This window comes from Ctenopharyngodon idella, chromosome 9 (assembly GCF_019924925.1).
Source record: "Ctenopharyngodon idella isolate HZGC_01 chromosome 9, HZGC01, whole genome shotgun sequence".
Taxonomy (NCBI): Eukaryota; Metazoa; Chordata; class Actinopteri; order Cypriniformes; family Xenocyprididae; genus Ctenopharyngodon; species Ctenopharyngodon idella.
The window spans coordinates 5464712-5484742 of record NC_067228.1 but is presented as its reverse complement, the minus strand read 5'-3'; the positions used below and the strand labels follow the sequence as shown (position 1 = coordinate 5484742).

Sequence of the window (20031 nt, the reverse complement as noted above, 5' to 3'; positions counted from 1 at the left end):
TCCGAAGATGAATGAAGGCCTTGCGGGTGTAGAATGACATGAGGGTGAGAACTAAATGACATTATTTTCATTTTTGGGTGAACTAACCCTTAAAGTTGTCATGAATTAATAATGAACAATACTTTACACCATTTAATCTCGGTTTATGTTAATAAACATTTCAAGTCAAAAACATTGAACATTTATTATTCAAGTTATAAGTCATAATACATTATTCAAGGTAATGAATTATAAACGAAAATCACTGAACAATAAAGTAGCATTAACCAAGATTAATTAATTCTGTAAAGATTGTTTATGTAATATATGCCGTTCATGCAAGTAATGCAAAATTTCATGGCTGTAAAGAATAATGTATATAGCTGGTAATTTTTCTCAGTTCACCCATTGTCAGGTCTGGTAAAAAAGTTAATTTGGGATTCTGGGTGCAATCTAAAAGGTTCAAGCATAAAGCCTGAAGGATTTCACAAAGCTTTAGTGTTCATTTGCCATTGGTCGGCCAAACAGATGGTCCTGCCATAACTCACACCATTGGTTGCGGCTCAAAGAAGCAAAGCAAACCTTTTCAGAAATCAACCGTTAAATGACTCACTTACATTTGTCTGGCATACTGTAGGAGTAAGTATTTCAAAACCAAAACAGTGACATGCATCAGCTGTAATGAAGAGCAGCTGATTTGATTTGTAACAGTGGGCTGTTAATATGACAGGGTTGGGTTGGACAGGATGTATCTCAGACTCAGCTTATTGACAAAACCACATAGCTGCAGGGATGAGATCAATACTCACCGACCATTTTTCCCACACTGGCATGACCTGCTGACCCCTCAAATCCACGTGCCTCATGAACAGTGTTTTAGAATGGTACTATTCGAGAAGCTCATGCATGGAAAAAAAAAAAAAAAAAAAAAAAAAAATATATATATATATATATATATATATATATGTATATATGTGTGTGGACAGGCATAACATTATGACCAGGCATAACATTATGACCACTGACAGGTGAAGTGAATAACACTGATTATCTCTTCATCACGGCGCCTGTTAGTGGGTGGGATATATTAGGCAGCAAGTGAACATTTTGTTCTCAAAGTTGACGTTAGAAGCAGGAAAAATGGGCAAGCGATGTGGTCTGATCCAACAGACGAGCTACTGTAGCTCAAATTGCTCAAGAAGTTAATGCTGGTTCTGATAGGAAGGTGTCAGAATACACAGTGCATCAGTTTGTTGCGTATGGGGCTGCATAGCTGCAGACCAGTCAGGGTGCCCATGCTGACCCCTGTCCACCGCCGAAAGTGCCAACAGTGGGCACGTGAGCATCAGAACTGGACCACGGAGCAATGGAAGAAGGTGGCCTGGTCTGATGAATCACGTTTTCTTTTACATCACATGGATGGCCGGGTGCGTGTGCGTCGCTTACCTGGGGAACACATGGCACCAGGATGCACTATGGGAAGAAGGCAAGCCAGCGGAGGCAGTGTGATACTTTGGGCAATGTTCTGCTGGGAAACCTTGGGTCCTGCCATCCATGTGGATGTTACTTTGACACGTACCACCTACCTAAGCATTGTTGCAGACCATGTACACCCTTTCATGAAAACAGTATTCCCTGATGGCTGTGGCCTCTTTCAGCAGGATAATGCGCCCTGCCACAAAGCCAAAAATGGTTCAGGAATGGTTTGAGGAGCACAACAACAAGAAGTTTGAGGTGTTGACTTGGCCTCTAAATTCCCCAGATCTCAATCCAATCGAGCATCTGTAGGATGTGCTGAACAAACAAGTCCGATCCATGGAGGCTCCACCTCGCAACTTACAGGACTTAAAGGATCTGCTGCTAACATCTTGGTGCCAGATACCACAGCACACCTTCAGGGGTCTAGTGGAGTCCATGCCTCGACGGGTCAGGGCTGTTTTGGCAGCAAAAGTGGGTCCAACACAATATGAGGAAGGTGGTCATAATGTTATGCCTGATCGGTGTATGTACATTTATTGATAATATATATGCTCTTATTAATAATATTTATATTATTCATCTCTTTAATAATAATAATAATAATAATAATAATGCATGTCATTTTTCATTTAGACAAATATACATTTTACCATTTACTCTAGCTCAAACATATGGCGCGATTTTCTTACCACTAACTTTATTAGGTTTGCCAGATTGCTACATGAAGTAAAATATACATTTGTGTTCTGTTGGCCTGGTTTCATGTGCTGTCTGGCAGTCTATTTGAATGTTTTAAGCAGTGTAGAGCTTGTAGTAGTTTCTATGAGTGCGTATAGTGTTCTCTTTCACATACCATGTTTGCATGTTCAACCATAGCCAGTAAGAACATCATTATGGCAATGAAGCACTATATGCACATGAGTTATAGGCCTCATAATTATACACATGCCATACAAAAATTGTTTTTTTTTCATCTTAAACAATGCTTCTTTGTTTGTTTGTTAAATGACAATGTAAGAAAACACATTATTTATGTAATGGTGTGTCCAAAAGTCTAAATTAAAATTGAAAAATTGAATTTCTGATCGATTTTACATGTGTTAAATTATATATGTGTTGCAATTTTTTTTTTTTTCAAAACCCTTAAACTTTATTTGCTGATTTTCAATGTGGACTTTTAGACCTCACTGTACAAGGCACATTAGGTCTTTTCTGCATGACGTGATTTAAATCAGTCCTTGACATGTTGTACATTACTTAGATGGTGCAGAGTGGAGGGCAAACCCCACTCATGCCTGCATTATTAGTCTGCTGTGTGTTTTATGAGTCGAGTTTATAGAGCTGGGCCTGGGGCGGCCGTGAATTTCACTCGCTAATCCATCTTCAGGTACTGTAAAAGCTAAACTCGTGGCTTGAAACAAATTTATGTTTTGTGTAATCTGTAGCTGACTTGAGACATTACAGCGGTTGTTTTTTTCCCCCTCTGCACGGTCAAGGTCGGGTTTATTTATATTTAATTACGGTACACAAGAATGTTTCAAGACAAACACAACAAATCTAATTCAATCCATCAGTCTTGCAAAGCTTAGCTTATAAATACATTGACAGAGATGAAAATTCTCATGCAGGCCAAGAACTGGATTGGAGGAAACAATCCTAAAAATATCACTAGCTCATCAATCGACTGTATATCATCCCGGTTTTGTCGGGAATAAATCCTCACGGATTTATTTTGTTGTTTAAGGTCAGAGCATTTCCTTTAACGGGAGAGGAAATGACTACCCTATTTTCAATCTCCACCCATGTTGACAGATCCAACAAATTTGTTGCAATGTCTTGAGAACAGTGAATAACCTTGAGTTCTCAGGACAGACATTTGACCACTTCCAAAAATATTTCTCAGCATAACAGGGGATTTTAATCGTACTTTTGATAAAACGGTTGCCCACATGACATTCAAGGCCTTGGGACACCAGCATATAAGGTCAAAGGGTTTGTTCTCAGAAGAGCAGTTATCATGTAGCTATGTGTCAACTGGAGACCGCAACAATGATTCAAACTGAGATGCATAACAAAAGGGATTGAGAAAATAGATTTTTTTTTGTGTGTGTTTCATCACTCTGTAAATAACCTTTAGTGATTCGGTGGCTTCTCAGGCTGGGCTGGTTTTGCGAGCTCAGTGTTGATGGATCTCTGGGGTGTTTACCAAGAATATGTCTCAGTGAGGTTTGGAGTGATGTTTATCTGGATAGCTCAGCTGTGATGTTTTAATCTGCTCCTAACCAGTGCATAATTCTCAGCAGTGGCTGTTTGTCTCTAGGGTCTGGAAGTCTTTCGAGGATCCTGAAACGTGTAAAATTAACTCTCAGTAGCTGAGATGAGATATGACAAGTTTCATATACATGGCGGCCAGTCACGGTTGGAGAAGGTACTTTAAACCGTAACTTACCACTACAGTCAAGCTATTTACACAGTAGTTAAATATGTTTAAGCTACTTAAAGGGATAGTTAACCTAAAAATGAAAATTCTCTCTTTAATTACTCACCCTCACGTCGTTCCAAATCCGTAAGACTTTCGTTCATCTTCAGAACACATCTTTTTGATGAAATCTGAGACCTTTCTGTCCCTCCATTGACAGCTACGCAACTGACACTTTGACACTTCAGAATTGAATAAACAGATCGTAAAACTAATCCATATGAATTGAGCTGTTATGGTCCAAATTTTTGGAAGAGACATGATCACTTTATATGATGAACAGTTTGAATTTAGGCTTTTATTCACAAATAAACATTGATCAGCAAACATAAACAGAAGCTCAACCGAACCTGCTTGACGCCTGAGAACAAACCTCATTGGTTCTTGCAGAAGCTCAAACATGCTGCGTAACACACAACAATGAACCTCATTGGTTCATTGCACATCAATCAAACATGCTTGAGCTTCCGTTTATCACAACTTATGTGTGCATTGATGAAAGTTTATATGTGAATAAAAGCCTTAATTCAATCTGTTCATCATAATGAAGCGATAATGTTTTTTCAGAAAATTTGGACTAAACCCCTCAATTGATTTGGATTAGTTTTACGATCTCTCAAAGTGTCAGTTGCGTAGCTGTCAACGGAGGGACAAACATCTCTCAGATTTCATCAGAAAGATCTTCATTTGTGTTCCAAAGATGAACGGAAGTCTTACAGGCTTGACATGAGGGTGAGTAATTTCAATTTTGGGTGAGCTATCCCTTTAAGGGAGCAATTTCATATTAAGTTGATATCTATTACAAGATATAATTCATCCTTTTACATCACACTCTTAAAAATAAAGTTTCTGGCATTGCTGGTTCCATGAAGAACCTTTATGGACATTCATGGAAGCTTTCCATTGCACCAAAGGTTCTTTATAGTGGAAAAAGGTTCTTCAGATTATTGCATTGTTCTTTACACACAGGTTCTTTGGGGAACCAAAAATGGTTCCTCTATGGCATTGCTGTGAGAACCCTCTTTCAGAACCTTTATTTTTAAGAGTGCAGGGTAGTTTAAATAGGAAAATATTGCTTGAAGGTTGTACATTCATTTAATTGAGTCCTCAGTTTAATTATTCAGATTGTCTCGGATATTTATCAAGTGAAATAGAAATGGAAATAAAATCTCTTCTGAAACAGAGACATTTGAGATTACAGGGTCTTTATTTCAGGAGACACATCTGAGAATAAGAAGATTAAGCAAAGGTCATTGCTGTCTAGGAGAAACAATTGACATTAAAATAAAGAGATCTTATTTGTTATTTTTATTTCATGTGTACATTTATCTAGCACAAAACAACTGAAAATGAGAATCTCAGTTAGGTTTACAGATACATGAAATGCGCCTTATAAATGTCCCAAAGAGTCAAACACATAGCGGCCTGGTTTCACAGACAGGGCTTAGACTAAGCCAGGATTAGGCCTTAGTTCAATTACGGCATTTAAGTAGCTTTTATAAGAGTACCCTAGAAAAAAAAAAAAAAACATTACTGGTGTGCATCTTGAGACAAAACAATGTGACTGACATATTTTAAGATATGTCAGTGCAAGTTGCTTTCAGTTAAAACAGCTCAAACATGCATTTTAGTCTAGGACTAGCTTAAGCCTTGTCTGTAAAACCGGGAGAGCAGCAGAAGTTCACTAAATATTTTGTAGAGATAGAAGACAGGGATTTTGCTGATTCAGATTCTTTTTTTGAGAGATAAGACAATTAGACAGTGTTTTTGATTATTACATCAGCTGTAGATATCTGCGTACAATACAATGTAATAAAAAAAGGTTTGGTACTAGAAAAGCTACACTGTTGTAAAAACAGCTGAACTACTAAAACAAAAATGGTTTGTGGCATCTCTACTGTAAGTTATTTACTCTTCAACATCGATGGCAGTTTAATGTCAGTGTATTGCTATCCTGTGATCAATTAACAGCCAGTAACATTACAACAGTTCAACCTGTTTGTCTGAACCCCCCCTTTTTAAACTCCAACCCAAGAAATGACATACCCAAACTCAAATGGTTGCAGCTCACGAACGCTTTGTACTGCAGGCACAATTGTGGTCTCTTCTGAAAGAAGACACTTGGGAGTGTGCTGTCCAAGAGTCAAGATTAATTAGTCACATAGGAATATAGTTAGAAATGTTTAGAAATATTCATTGCAAAACAAATGATTTTCTTATTCAGTTTTTTTTTTTCTAGTTTGCCAGTACAAATATTTAAACATTTCTTAAATAAAGATACATTTACTTGAGATGCAAAATGACTTAAAATATTAAGTATTGTGTTTTGAAAAAGAAAAGTGAATGAAAAATATCTGTCAGTTAGGGTAAGAAAAATCTTGTTCTCTTTGAATTATTTAAATTTTTCTTGGCTCACATATATTATTTCGATGGTCCACTTTAGACATTGTACTTACTAATAGTAACTTTGCAACTACAAGTCAGCTAACTCTCATTACAGTATTAGTAGACTGCAGTAGATTTATTATGTTAGGGTTAGCTGAATAGGTTGACATACTCACAAAGAACTTCATAGTCAGTAGAATGTCTATTGGGGAGCATCAAAATAAAGTGTTAGCAAATATTAAGCAGATTCTACTCTAATACTCTAATGAGAGTTAGTTGACATGTAGTTGCAAAGTTACTTTTAGTTAGTAGAATCTCTAAAGTGGACCATCGAAATAAAGTGTTCCCAATTTTTTCTTGTTTTAAGCATAAATTCACTTTGAACTGACTCAACACTGAACTGACCTCAGCTGAACAATGACACTATTTTCTTTTTAAGGCCGCTTTACAGCAGAATTAAGATCTGTTCGCATCATTGAATTATTATTTTACTGTTTATTCCTGTAAAGCTGCTTTGAAACGATCCGTATTGTATGCTATATAAAGGTGACTTGACTTAATTTTGATTATTCTTTTTGGTAAACAAGTCATTTTACTTCTCAAGTATATGTATCTTGATTTAAGTTTAAATATTTGTACTAGAAAACACGACAAAAATACTAAGAAAATATTTATGAAAAAATACACCAGAATATTCCATATGGTTACATGTGTTAGAAATGCGATATGTAAAATGTAAATTGACACTATAATTTCAGTGCCTTATAGTGCAAATGGATAAATTAAATGATTTTACTCAATGAATTTTAAGTTTTTAGTAAATTAAGCAAGCAGCAAAAATCGTTGTGTGTTCTTGGTTTACGAGGACACAAATGTGTATAAATGACATAGGTATTACAACGTAAATGGTTAATGAGGACACTTCCTGTGTCCTCGTTAACCAAATGGCTTAAAGGGTTCGTTCACCCAAAAATGAAAATTATATCATTAATTACTCACCCTCATGTCCTTCCACACCTGTAAGACCTTTGTTGATCTTCAGAACACAACTTAAGATATTTTTAATCAAATCCGATGGCTCAGTGAGGCCTGCATCGCCAGCAATAACACTCCCTTTTTCAATGCCCAGAAAGCTACTAAAAACATTTTTAAAACAGTTCATGTGACAATAGTCGTTCACCCCTAATATTATAAAGTAACGAGAATACTTTTTGTGCGCCAAAAATAACAAAATAGCGACTTTATTCCACAATATCTAGTGAAGGGCGATTTCAAAACACTGCTTCATGAAGCTTCGAATCTTTACGAATCATTTGTTTCAAATCAGTGATTCGGAGCGCGTATCAAACTGCCAAAGTCAAGTGAACCATTGAAGTTTCAAAACCCTTATGATGTAACGAAGCCTTGTTTACTGAAATCATGTGACTTTGGCCCTCTGAACCACTGATTCGAAACAAATGATCCGTAAAGACTTGAAGCTTCATGAAGCAGTGTTTTGAAATCGCCCATCACTAGATATTGTGGAATAAAGTCATTATTTTGTTATTTTTGGCGCACAAAAAGTATTCTCGTCGCTTTATAATATTAAGGTTGAAACACTGTAGTAACATGAACTGTTTTAAATATGTCTTTAGTAGCTTTCTGGGCATTGAAAAAGGGAGTGTTATTGCTGGCGATGCAGGCCTCACTGAGCCATGGGATTTGATCAAAAACATCTTAATTTGTGTTCCGAAGATGAACGAAGGTCTTACGGGTGTGGAACAACATGAGGGTGAGTAATAAATGACATAATTTTCATTTTTGGGCGAACTAACCCTTTAATTATTCACCCTCATGAAGTTCCAAACCTGTAGGACCTTTGTTCATCTTTGGAACACAAATTAAGATATTTTAATAAATTTCGAAAGGTTTTTTTATCCTCCATTGAAAGTAACGAAATTACCACATTCAATGTCCAGAAAAGTAGTAAAGACATCGTTAAAATAGTCAGCGTGACTACAGTGGTTCAACCTTAATGTTATGAAGCGACGAGAATACTTTTTGTGTGCGAAAACAAAACAAAAATAACGACTTTATTCAACAGATTTGTCTCTCTTCTGCTACGCTATTTACGTTGCAGCTTCCAGGTTCTACGTCCGAACGGTGGCTCTTGGCCGACGCCTCTTCACGTGAGCAGCATGTGGCATGCGTGTGATGCTGATACAGGAGCCGGCCAATAATGAGCCGGCGTTTCTGCCGTAAACACGGAAATGCAGCATCTGCTTAACAGACTGAGGGAAGAGGAAAAATCGCTGAATAAAGTCGTTATTTTTGTTTTGTTTTTGCGCACAAAAAGTATTCTCATCGCTTCATAACATTAAGGCTAAACCACTGTAGTCTCATCGACGGTTTTAAAGATGTCTTTAGTACCTTTATGGACATTGAATGTACTAATTTCGTTGCTTTCAATGGAGGATAAAAAAACCTTGGTTTTTATCGAAAATATCTTAATTTGTGTTCTGAAGATGAACGAAGGTCTTACGGGTTTGGAACGAAATGAGGGTGAGTATTAATAACAGAAATTTCTTTTGTGGATGAACTAACCCTTTAAAAAAATACTAAACAGTGTTTGTTTTTAAATTCAAGAAATGCCAAAAGTTTTCTGTGAAGGGAAGTTTAGGGTTAGTGTATATAGAACATACAGTTTGTACAGTATAAAAAACATTGTCTATGGAGAGTCCCTGTAAACCATATATTCGAGTGTGCGTGCGTGCGTGCATGTGTGTTTGTGTGCGTGCATGTGTGTTTGTGTGTGCGTGTGAGAGACAATACAGAAACACCAAGTCAGAAAGCAGAAGAATTTGCTTTTCAAAGAAAGTCAATATTAGTTTTGTATATTGTGGTGTGATTCTGTGTTGTTATGGCAAATTTTAATCAACACAGCAAAGTAGTTTTAGTTTGTGGTTTTTTTTTATTATTATTACTTAAAGTTTGGTATTTCTAGCAAAGTTTTTCTTGACTTTCTCGGCACATCATGGAAATGTTTTTGAACAGGAATCCCAATGATTGAGCAGAACATGGCCCACTTGTTTCAAACAACCATGAAATTGTGTGGAGCCAGATAAGACCTGCTTAGACACGTCCTGCTCTGAAAAACCCTCTCCACCTGCATCTCTACTGCTCTCCTTCTAGTTTCTTCTATAATTTCTCTTGTATTTCCTGTACATAAACCTTATTCTTTTCCTTTTGTAATTTGAAGCACATCAACCGGCTGACCATCATTTAAGCCTGTTGTTTCTGTTTAAAACCTGTAACACAATGTTTACTGCACAATAATCCCTTAATCCTCTTGATCCAATAATTCTTAGCAATTTCATCGTAAATGTGGCCACACATGCTTAATGTAATCTGTACGTTTCATTTTGGTGCACGATTGTCAGAGCTTATTAGCATGAAAACTAAAGCGAACTACATGCTTCGCCTTGTGTAAGCACGACTGCTTCCAAGAGGCTGTGGAATCCGCAAGTTGTTATTCATTTTCTCAATTACAGCATACATGCAATTACTCCCATGGTTCTCCTCCTTCTCTTGGACAGAGTTCATAGCCGCAGTTTGCTCGTCACAAAATGAATTAATCTAAAATCAACTCAATGTGTAGTTAAATATACCCCGTACAATATACGCAGATAAAAATAAAATATATCGTGCAATTAAGTGCAGAGGGTTTTTACCCACCAACATCCTGTATTGATTTACTGAGCTGGGATCCTAATGGCAGATGAATACTTTACTGCTGCGGCGTATGGCTTTCCCCAGAATAACTGGGACTGAAACCAAGTTCGAGCGCTTGGCCAATGATAAATATATATATTATCAATGTTAACAGGACTTTGATACAGAAAATGTGGTTGAATTGTTTATGTAGCGTACAACTCAAAAAGTCAAGGCCCTTGTAATCATAAAGCTTCTTTACATATGGGATGCTCACATAAAACATATTGATATTCAGCATGATGCACAATAATAAAAACAGTATTTGTGTTTGGTTGCCAGGGCGTTGCTGTGTGGTTGCTAATGTGTTATTTTTGGTTTTTAGTATGTGATTCCTGGGCGTTTGATTGGTTTTCTTTTTTTTTCTACTGGCCTAATTCAAAAGAGCCTATCCTTAAGTTTTTATTATATTCCGATTCATATATGGCACCATTCACTCCTTCAATTTTTTTTAAAAGTCTGATCTTTTTGAAAAGTAGCAGCACATCTCTCCTAGTATCATTAATTTCTGTAGCATCAACGTTGCTCGTTTGGGGTTTGTTCAAATCATGCTATTTGTTAAAATACGCACTAATAATAACTGCTATTAGGCTTTCCGTGTTTGCTCGCATTCTCTGCACTTCAAATGAACACAAAACATACATATGCAGCTGATGTTGCAAATCTGGACAAATAAATTCTGATCAAATTAAATCCTGAGATATTTTCCGACGTTTGGCTTTTTGCTCAGGAACATCTTATTTCAATTATGCATTGTTTAACTCTATTGCCTAACAATGATGTCAACAATGTACCGGAGGAGTTAGTTGAATATTATTATTATTGTTTGTACTCTAAATGAGGTGGAAAGTAAATTAAAAACTGTGTGAGAGTCTGAAGATGTCTTGTGGGCCATTAGCTACAGTATTTATTGCAGCCTCCAAGCTATACAAGATTGTAGTACACTGACATTTTTATAATAAAGCTGTGTTGTCATTGGCAGCTGGTTGCCACTTCCAGTTGTGGCATTATAAGTAAAGCTAGTGTCACCCTGACATCTTCTCCTAGTTGAATAAAGTGCAAAGTGACCGTGACCTCTGAAGCAGGAAGTGTGGGTTTGGCCTGAGGCACTACTGACTTTGAGCTTCTGTTATGAGCGGTGGCCTGCATGAGAATTTCAGCTCTGGTAAGGAACAAAAAATTGATGCAACTTTCAGCCACACTGAGACTCTATGCTATTGTTTGCTAGTATTTGTTCCTTTTGTTCCTGTATCAGACGACATGTCACTGTCTGCACTTCTATTGGCAGATGATGCTCATTTGCATAAAGTTGATAATGAATGACTTGAATTTGCAGTTTATCACTTTAGTAGTGATGTATGTATATACAGTCAAACCAACAATTATTCAGACATTTTTGATATTTTGATATATTTTTACTAGTGGGTGCAGGATGCTATAGTTCATTTATGTAAGTGAGGATACAAAATAAAGTAAACTGTGACATATTATACCCAAAAAATTCTTCATACAGTGGACTACCAGTAAAACTGATAAAAATTTTGAACCAAAAATTATTCAGACACTTTGACCTGAACATGTTTTGCTTAAGTTTTATCTGACATAATTAAGATTATTATTATTTTATTTATTTATTTTTTTGCTGTCATATTTTATTATTTTTTTTTAAACTATAGTGAATAAACTGTAAAATGAATGAAATGTTCAAGGTGTCTGAATAAATTTTGGTTTGACTGTATATGTGTATATACTGTGCATATACATGCATCTATACAGTACAGTTCAACATTAAGGTTTCTTAATGTTTTTGTTTATGAAAATACAGTAAAACAGTATAATATTATTACAATTTAAAATAGCTGTTTTCTATTTGAATATATTTTAAAATATAATTTATTCCTGTGATGCAAAGCTGAATTTTCAGCATCTTTACTCCAGTTTTCAGTGTCACATGATCCTTCAGAAATCATTTTAATATGCTGATTTGCTGCTCAAGAAACATAATTATCATCAGTGTTGAAAACAGTTGTGCTGCTTAATATTTTGTTGGAACTTGTAATACATCTTTTTCATGGTTCTTTAATGAATAGAAAGTTCAAAAGTCTTTATTGTGAAGAAGTAGTTGAATTTTATGTGTGTGGAAAGGGTATATATATACACACATGTTGGGTTTTCATGTTTTATGGGGACTTTCCATAGACATAATGATTTTTATACTGTACAAACTGTATATTATATCCCCTAACAAACAGCAAACAAAACAAAAACATAATTTAGTGTGATTTATAAGCCACTTTCCTCATGGGGACCAAAAAAAAAAAAGTCCCCACAATGTCATAAATTTCTGGTATTACCATCTTTGTGGGGACAATTGTTCCCCACAACATAGGGTTTACCAGGACCACACACACACACACACACACTGAAGTTGCAACTGTGACCTGAAGTTGTTTATTTTCAATTGTATGCAAGTGAGTATCAATGCATAGTCATAAGTTGATTTGTCTAGAATCTAGAATACGCTTTATAAATGCCGATAAACTGCTATTGGACTCTTTTTAGAAAGTTGTAAACACTATGGCAAGAAAATAACAACAATTTTTGGACTTAATGTTATAGGTCCTGTTTCCATAAAGGTTTCTAAACACACCCCTGTCTGCCATTGGTTGGACAAACATGAATTCACATTCCAAACCTGTGCCATTGGTTGCGTCAAAGTTGTGGTGTTGAACAAACTCGAACAAACCCAGCAATGCTTGAGAACAACAGAGCCACAGTGTTTATATTTTTCAGGGAAATCAACTTACGAATGGTTTACCTAAAGTTGTCTCTGCATAAGAGAAAGTGTTTTATCATTGAAAACATTACATACATCACCGTTCACTGGCCATATGTGGGCTGCCATACACGCTGGCTTTTAGTAACACAAACACTGAGCCTTGGAGATTATCTCCTTAAATATTCATATTTCACGCAAGAACCTAACCGTAACCACACGTAGACTCAGACAGCTGTGACGTAATCGGCCTGCTTCTATCTCGTCCAGTAAGCGTGGCCGAGACACATTCTGTCCTGATCTATGTAAATATGTCTCCAGGGACAATGCCAATCTTTCCCCTCACATTTCCTTATCTACTGAATATCTCCCACGGCCTTACGCTTGTGGCCTTTCCATACACATAAATTCAACTATTTCTTCTTTATCACACTTTGTTTTGCATGCAAGTCGTCGTCTCATTTATCACTGGAAATAGGGCATTAGAAGCTGATTATAGCACTCATGCATCAAGTACTGATTTTGCATTTAGCCCATTTAACCCCTACCGTAGGTTTTGGAAGGGCTCGTCATTCACAGCCAACCAAATGTGACCCTGTATCAGATATTCAGTTCAGTGTGCGCTTTATGCATAGATTGGTTGATCTTTGCAAAGGGTCATTTGAAGTTTGCAACCGGATTAGTTACAGAGGTGTGATGGCATTTTTTTATCTAAAGGGTAGGTGGCTAAAGGGTAGGTCTAGGATTACTTCAAACCTCTTTTTGTGCTTGCAAAGAAAAAGCTGCTGTGCCTGCAGGGTTTGGAATACAATCAAAGTTCTCAATTTTCTACCGTTCTCGAAGAGAACAGAGTTATGTCCATAGAACATACTGCATTATGTTCACAGCATGTCTTCATATATTCATGTCCCTTTAGCCTCTTCAGTGCAGAAGAGATGTGTTTTATTTAAATTGCCTTTTGGAGTGACATGAGTAATAAAGAAAGTCTAGAGTTCCCCAAGGGACACAATAGGGTGCAACATTTCTGGTTCTTTTCTCCATATAGAATTTTTTTTTTTTTTTTTGAATTATTATTTAAAGGGGTCATGAACTGCATTGTTTTATTGTTTTATAATGTTTCCTGGGGTGCACTTATAATGTTAATATGCTTTTTACATCAAAAATTATCATAATTTAGAAATAAAAGGCATTTTCCTACCCTGTTTTAAGGGCGTGTCCGCTGTAAAACTTCAGTGTAAACGCCCACTGCTGTGATTGGCTAACATCTTTGCAATATGAAATAGCTGAGTATACTCTCTTGAAAACTTTTAGCACATTTTTACTATTACAGCTCTCGAGGTTAACTAATTGTGAAAAGTGTTGATTATAGCATTACACTTAAATCTATGGCATGATTGTGGCATGAAAAGTTGCAGTGATGAACAGCCAATCACAGACATGTTGTTGAGCGCATGAAAGCAGTGATCTCGTCATTGCAACTCAATTTCTGCACACTAACGAATGATTTCAACATAACTAACAGTGCAATCTTGATGTAACTAAGAGATTCGTTGAATAAAATGGGAGTTTTTGATTGACAGCTCCAGCTATTGTAAAGGGAGCGTTCTTCTTTCCTTCTAGTCTCACTAACACATCAGTGGGCGGGGCTAATGTTGCAATGATGAAGTAGGCATTGATTTCTTCTGCAGAGGCGGGTTTCACCTATCTATGACATAAATAGGCACATTCCAGGAAGAGTCGTTCGCTGGGCCTGGTGTCAAAAAAAGCTTTTATTGGACTAACAAGGAAGTTTTCAGTTCTGAAACTTACAGGATATTCTTATAGTACGATGACCTCATATATCAAAAGCTCAAGGAAAAGTTGATTTCTCAATTCATGAACCCCTGTAAACCTTTCAGTATTCACCTACCGTAAGCTATGATTCACATTTCTGTAAATTCCACAATTCAGTGTTTAACATGTTCAATTCCCAAAACATGATGAAATAAATAAATATAGTAATTTTTATTGTCTATTTTATAACATTTTTTGCATACTTTATAATCAATGACTTAGTTAATATTTTTATATTGTACCATCATTTATGGGAAGTTGCACACAATGCTTTGTTATTTGCAGTGCTCATGAGATAAGTACCAGTTGTTCATTCATTATCATTAATAGCATTTAAGTATAGATTATTGCATGTTATCTTGTAAGTTTTATCCTTTTTCAGATTTTAATATACATTTTTTTTATTATTATTCGAACCAAAAGTTATAATATTGTGATTCATCCTAGAGCTAGTTGAGCTAGTTCATTTACTAAAGAATTTCTTGAAATGCCTATGAATGGGGAAAATACTTCAGGAACCAAGGCCACTTATAAAGTTGCTGTTCACTGTTGCCCTCTATTATGCAGTGAGAAAAAGAGCTCTTGCACTCAACTGGAGGGCTGACAGAAGCAAGGATAAAAACATCAGAAGGATTATTCTAAGCCTTTAGTTGAGACTGGATTTTATTTCTTTCTTCCTGATATTTTTTTACCCTTTTAATTCTAATAGTGAAAAAACACAGAAAGGACTCACAGCAAAGATAAAGGTGTTTTGCTTTCTTGCAAACTAATGTTTAAATTTAGTTTCAGTAAGGAACTAGAAACGGTAAAGGGAGTTATGAAATATGTCAGGCTTGGCTAGAAACCACAGCCGATGGGTTTTACACCTTTAGTAGCTCCTAATTTGTTGAGATAATGAGCTGATTATATTTAATTTCTCTCGCACCCTGACATGACCTCATAACTTCAGTAAAGTGGAAAAGTCTTGTTTATACCTGTAATTTTCTCATCATTACATAACCGTTGTGACTCAGGCTAAACATTAAGTCAAAGGAAAGCTGGAAATGCAGCGGTAGTGTAATTCTTTTATGAAGCTGTAATGTAATTCAACACTGTTGAACAGATGGTACCCCAGTTGACTGCACTGATGACGATCATCAGGAAAGTGTCATTGTCAACCACCGCCAACAGTTTCCTGTGCCGAAACCGAGTGTTAATTAGTCACATGGTATATTCATTAAACTGCTTTAATACCCAATGCGTCATCATTTAATACGTGTTAAACTAATCCAAGTAATCAATCCATCTAAGATTTATTATTGTATTAATTAAAGCATTTTTTAAAGGGGGCATGTGATAAGGAATCATATTTTCATGATATTATGAGATAAACAGTTTGATATACTGTACCATAATTTGCAAAACTTCCAAATCAGTCCATAAAGAGCCCTTTTTTAAAAAATGTTTACAGATGGATCTTGACATTTCCATTTATAGCGGATGTCTGTTTAATATCTATAATTTCATATGAAAGCAAGGTGTTTCTTTAAGGATCAGCAGAATGGACAATTTTAATTATAAGGCTAAAGGAAAGAGAAAAAAGTCATCCTTTTCATGGAAAATTAATTAAGTCTGTGATTATATGGCCCCTTTGAAGCTGCATGGAATAGAATACATTTCAGTACATTTTTGAGTTTTTTTTTTTATTTTTTTTTTTATTAGTTTTTGTAGTTCTCTTTTAAAAACAGAAGCCTGTGAGCATGACATCATATCCTTTTGCCAAGGGGTCTGAGGTAATTTGCATGCTTGAAGTCTAGCGTGACCGTACCTTTAAGATGAAAGCCTTTGGTGGACTAATTATTGGTTAAGTTTACATTACATTACAGCCCATTGTAGCTGCATGTATGCTGCACAGTATCCTGCTGCGGGTGATTTTCAAGTAAATTAAGAAATTTAATGAATGGGGAAAGATATTTTAATTTCAAATTAAGAGCCAGAGTTTGGTTTCAGCTGACAACAGTGGAACACATAAACTTTAGGGTCATTGTTATTCAAAATCCAAACAAAAGACTGGTTATGGCCCATCTTGTACACTGCGTAAAGCTGAGCTGAAACATAATGCCGCACTATGGTTCATAAATCTCCAATATAGTCATACAAAAGAGCTGCACAGTAATCATGGCCCCAGTGATTATGGCCAAAAGAAAAAAAATAAGAAAAGGTGGGAAGCTGAAAAGCATGCAGCAAAAGAAACTGGCTCTTGATCAATGGTAATTTTGTCAAGTCAAGGTATGAGTCTATGTATATGGCTCGGTTTGAAGGTTTCAGTTTCAATATGATAGGGGGAAAATGCTGTAATACCACAGATTTACAACCTGTTGTTCCAATGGCAAATCACCAAACCACAACTGAAAGGAACATTTGAGCCAATAATTTTAAAGCGAACACTCTATCTGCTGTTCAATGTGTCCCCCCACTAAAAGTAAAAGAAAGCCCTAGGAAAGGAGGTGATGTCATACTTAAAAAGAAGAAAAGAAAAAAAATCATGCACCTGAATGTGAATTGTGTCGGGGGAGGAAAATTCCCTTTTAATCCTTCATTTGACACCAGGGAGGCTTGCCTAAACTGTTTGGGAGAAGTAAGTTGACAATGCAATGTTTCGTCATGTCTAGGTTTACCAAAAAAAAAAAAAAAAAGTATTTTTTTAGTATTATTTCTTATTGAAGCACTATCCTGGTAAATGTGTATTAGTTAGGACTTTTGTTTTGCAGTTTTTCAGTAAAACTCAATATGGCAGATATATGGTCAACGCACCGTAAAATTGGTGATTGTTTTGCTCTGCATGAGCCACGGAATTTAGAAAGAGCAAGCAGCATGATTGATGATTTGGTCATAATTATTGTAATGCAAATGTTTTGTTTTTGACCACTAGGTGGTGCTGTCACTAACCTTCTCAGGTGCCATTACGGCATGGTGCCAAAAGACATATCAAGTCGATCAGGAAGTAAAGCTTTTTCTCGGAAGCTCTTTGGGGTAATGTAACCAGGAAAATTAACAAAACCTGGAGAAAGCTATTCGTTAGCATGTGATGTTTCTTGAAGTCGCTCTTTCACCCTTACCATAATGATAACTTAGGTAATCTTTGGTGCAATTGTGAATTTTGTAATGGATTGCAGAACTGAAGAACATAGCATCAAATTCTTTAAATTTTATTAGATATACATTTTGCAACCAAATCCATATGAATTTTGCATACGAATTCATACGTTTTGTACTATTGTAAATATTTTGATATTGAAAGATACCAAGCTTTTTTTAAATGTTGGAAACATATGTCAGAAGACAGAATACTAGACTTAGTATTGTTTCCATTGGTTTCCATACAAACCAATAATGAGCCCGTGTTCTGACGTGGAACCTGGAAGTGCTGCACTGTGTTTACTACGTGATCAGCGTAGGAGACTGACATGGAAGAGAAGAAATTGTTGAATAAAGTCCTTATTTTTGTTTGTTTTTTTGCACACAAAAAGTATTCTCGTCACTTCATAACATTAAGGTTGAACCACTGTAGTCACATGGACTATTTTAACAATGTCTTTACTACCTTTTTGGGCTTTGAAAGTAATAAAAACATTGCAGTCTATCAGAGTCAGAAAGCTCTTGGATTTCATCAAAAATGTCTTAATTTGTGTTCTGAAGATGAATGAAGGTTTTACGGGTGTGGAGCGACATGAGGGTGAGTAATTAATGACAGAATTTTCATTTTTGGCTGAACTAGCCCTTTAAGTTGTCAAATAAAAACTTCAAAAAACCACAAGAGTTTTTGTTTACATGACGAATCTGACAACTGTTGTAGCAACCTGTTATCAATTTAGCAGTTTTAGCAGTCTAGGATGGTCCAGCTGTTCTCAAGCTGGTTTAAACTGGTCTCCCATCCTGACCAGATGAAAAGTGGCCAAACACCTCATAAACCAGTCGACAGTGCAGGCTGGGAGTCCAGCTTAGGGCTGGTTTAAGCTGTGCTTGTTTTCAGTAGGGATGTAAACAAAATACAAGGTCAAGATGGGTGTGTTTTTTTTCCAGCACCAACCTAAATCTTCACATTCCTATTTAAAGTTGGGAAAGCAGAGACATTTTTACGTACACACACTCCAGAATATCTCAAGAAATTCCTTGGCACAGTTATACTGTAAACGTACTTACTTTTAGAAAAAGCTTTGCTGTGCTCTGTCTTTTTTTCAGGGGGAGTTTAGGTACAACAAATTAAAGATCCTCCATGAGGTTTGTCGGGTTAACCTCTGATTAATTGTTTCTGTGTAGCGCAGTCAGTTGTGGTGAGAGCACGCTACTGTAATTTTGCAGCTGCTGTCTTTAGCATGACCAGTATGATACACAATCCAACTGGCCTTCCAACCTCATACCAGAGCACTTGAAATAGTTTTCTTTCTGTCTCTCTGCACATTGCTCCATCAATCCAGCAAGCTGGGATTTTTAATATTATGGCTCTTCAATTTTGTTATCCATCCAAAACCATTAGGCTAGTTCGAAGAATGTCATAATGCTGAATTGTACTATTGCCCGCACACATGTCCTCTTGATAAGTGTAGACAGCTCCGAGGTTCACAGCACCAGGCAAGTCAGGTCACAGAGACCTGGCAAGAAGCGTCCTTTGGAGGGTCATTTTCATGCTTTCTCGAATGATTTAAGCAGGCCGCGTAAATCCCTCGTTTTTATATTCACTGTAATTGAAATTGATCAGCCGTACCCACCCTTAACCGAGGGATATGTAGAGCTCGGGCAGGCGCAGCAACGACCTCTCAGCATGAAGCAGGACATTACCCATGGCTGTCTTGGAGGAGGTCCAGACCCTGACCGACAAACCAGAGTGAGTCGGCCCCACGACGTGGCAATGCCTCCTTCGGTGCCTGGGGAAGTATTTGTGAGATTCCTCAGTTATATTTTCATAGCTAAATGATGTATTTATCTCCCTCTGTGGTGAGTCAAATATATGCATGAAACACATCTTGGGCAAACATCTCTAGGGAGAAGAGGAGGAGGGAGCGAGGGGAAAAAAGAGCCGTGATTCGATCAGCTTGTCAGGCAAACGACACGGCGAAGAAGGGAGAGCGACATAACACAGAAAGATTCACTGAGATCTCATTATTTTGTGCCATAAAAGGGTTTTTCACTGTGGCGCAGCCGCTCTCGCTCTCCCCGAGAGTGACAATAGTCCTCAGGAGAAGGAGGTCACAGGTGAGCGAATTGATTTCACACTCGTCCCCCAGCTTTGATAACCGACATTGTCTCATGTTCTGTGCTGTTAGCAACTGTCCGTATAGATAGCCCTCTCGTCGCTGATCTGTTTGAGTTA

At 36.7% G+C, this 20031-nt stretch overlaps 1 long non-coding RNA gene across 1 annotated transcript in view; it reads right to left on the bottom strand.

Annotated features, from left to right (window-relative positions):
• Positions 1–19618, bottom strand: part of LOC127518780 (uncharacterized) — a 30207-nt gene extending 10589 nt beyond the window's left edge. The window contains exon 1 of the long non-coding RNA XR_007931657.1: positions 18864–19618. This is a non-coding gene — a long non-coding RNA (uncharacterized LOC127518780). The remainder of the gene's footprint in view (positions 1–18863) is intronic.
• Between the last annotated feature and the right edge of the window lie 413 nt (positions 19619–20031).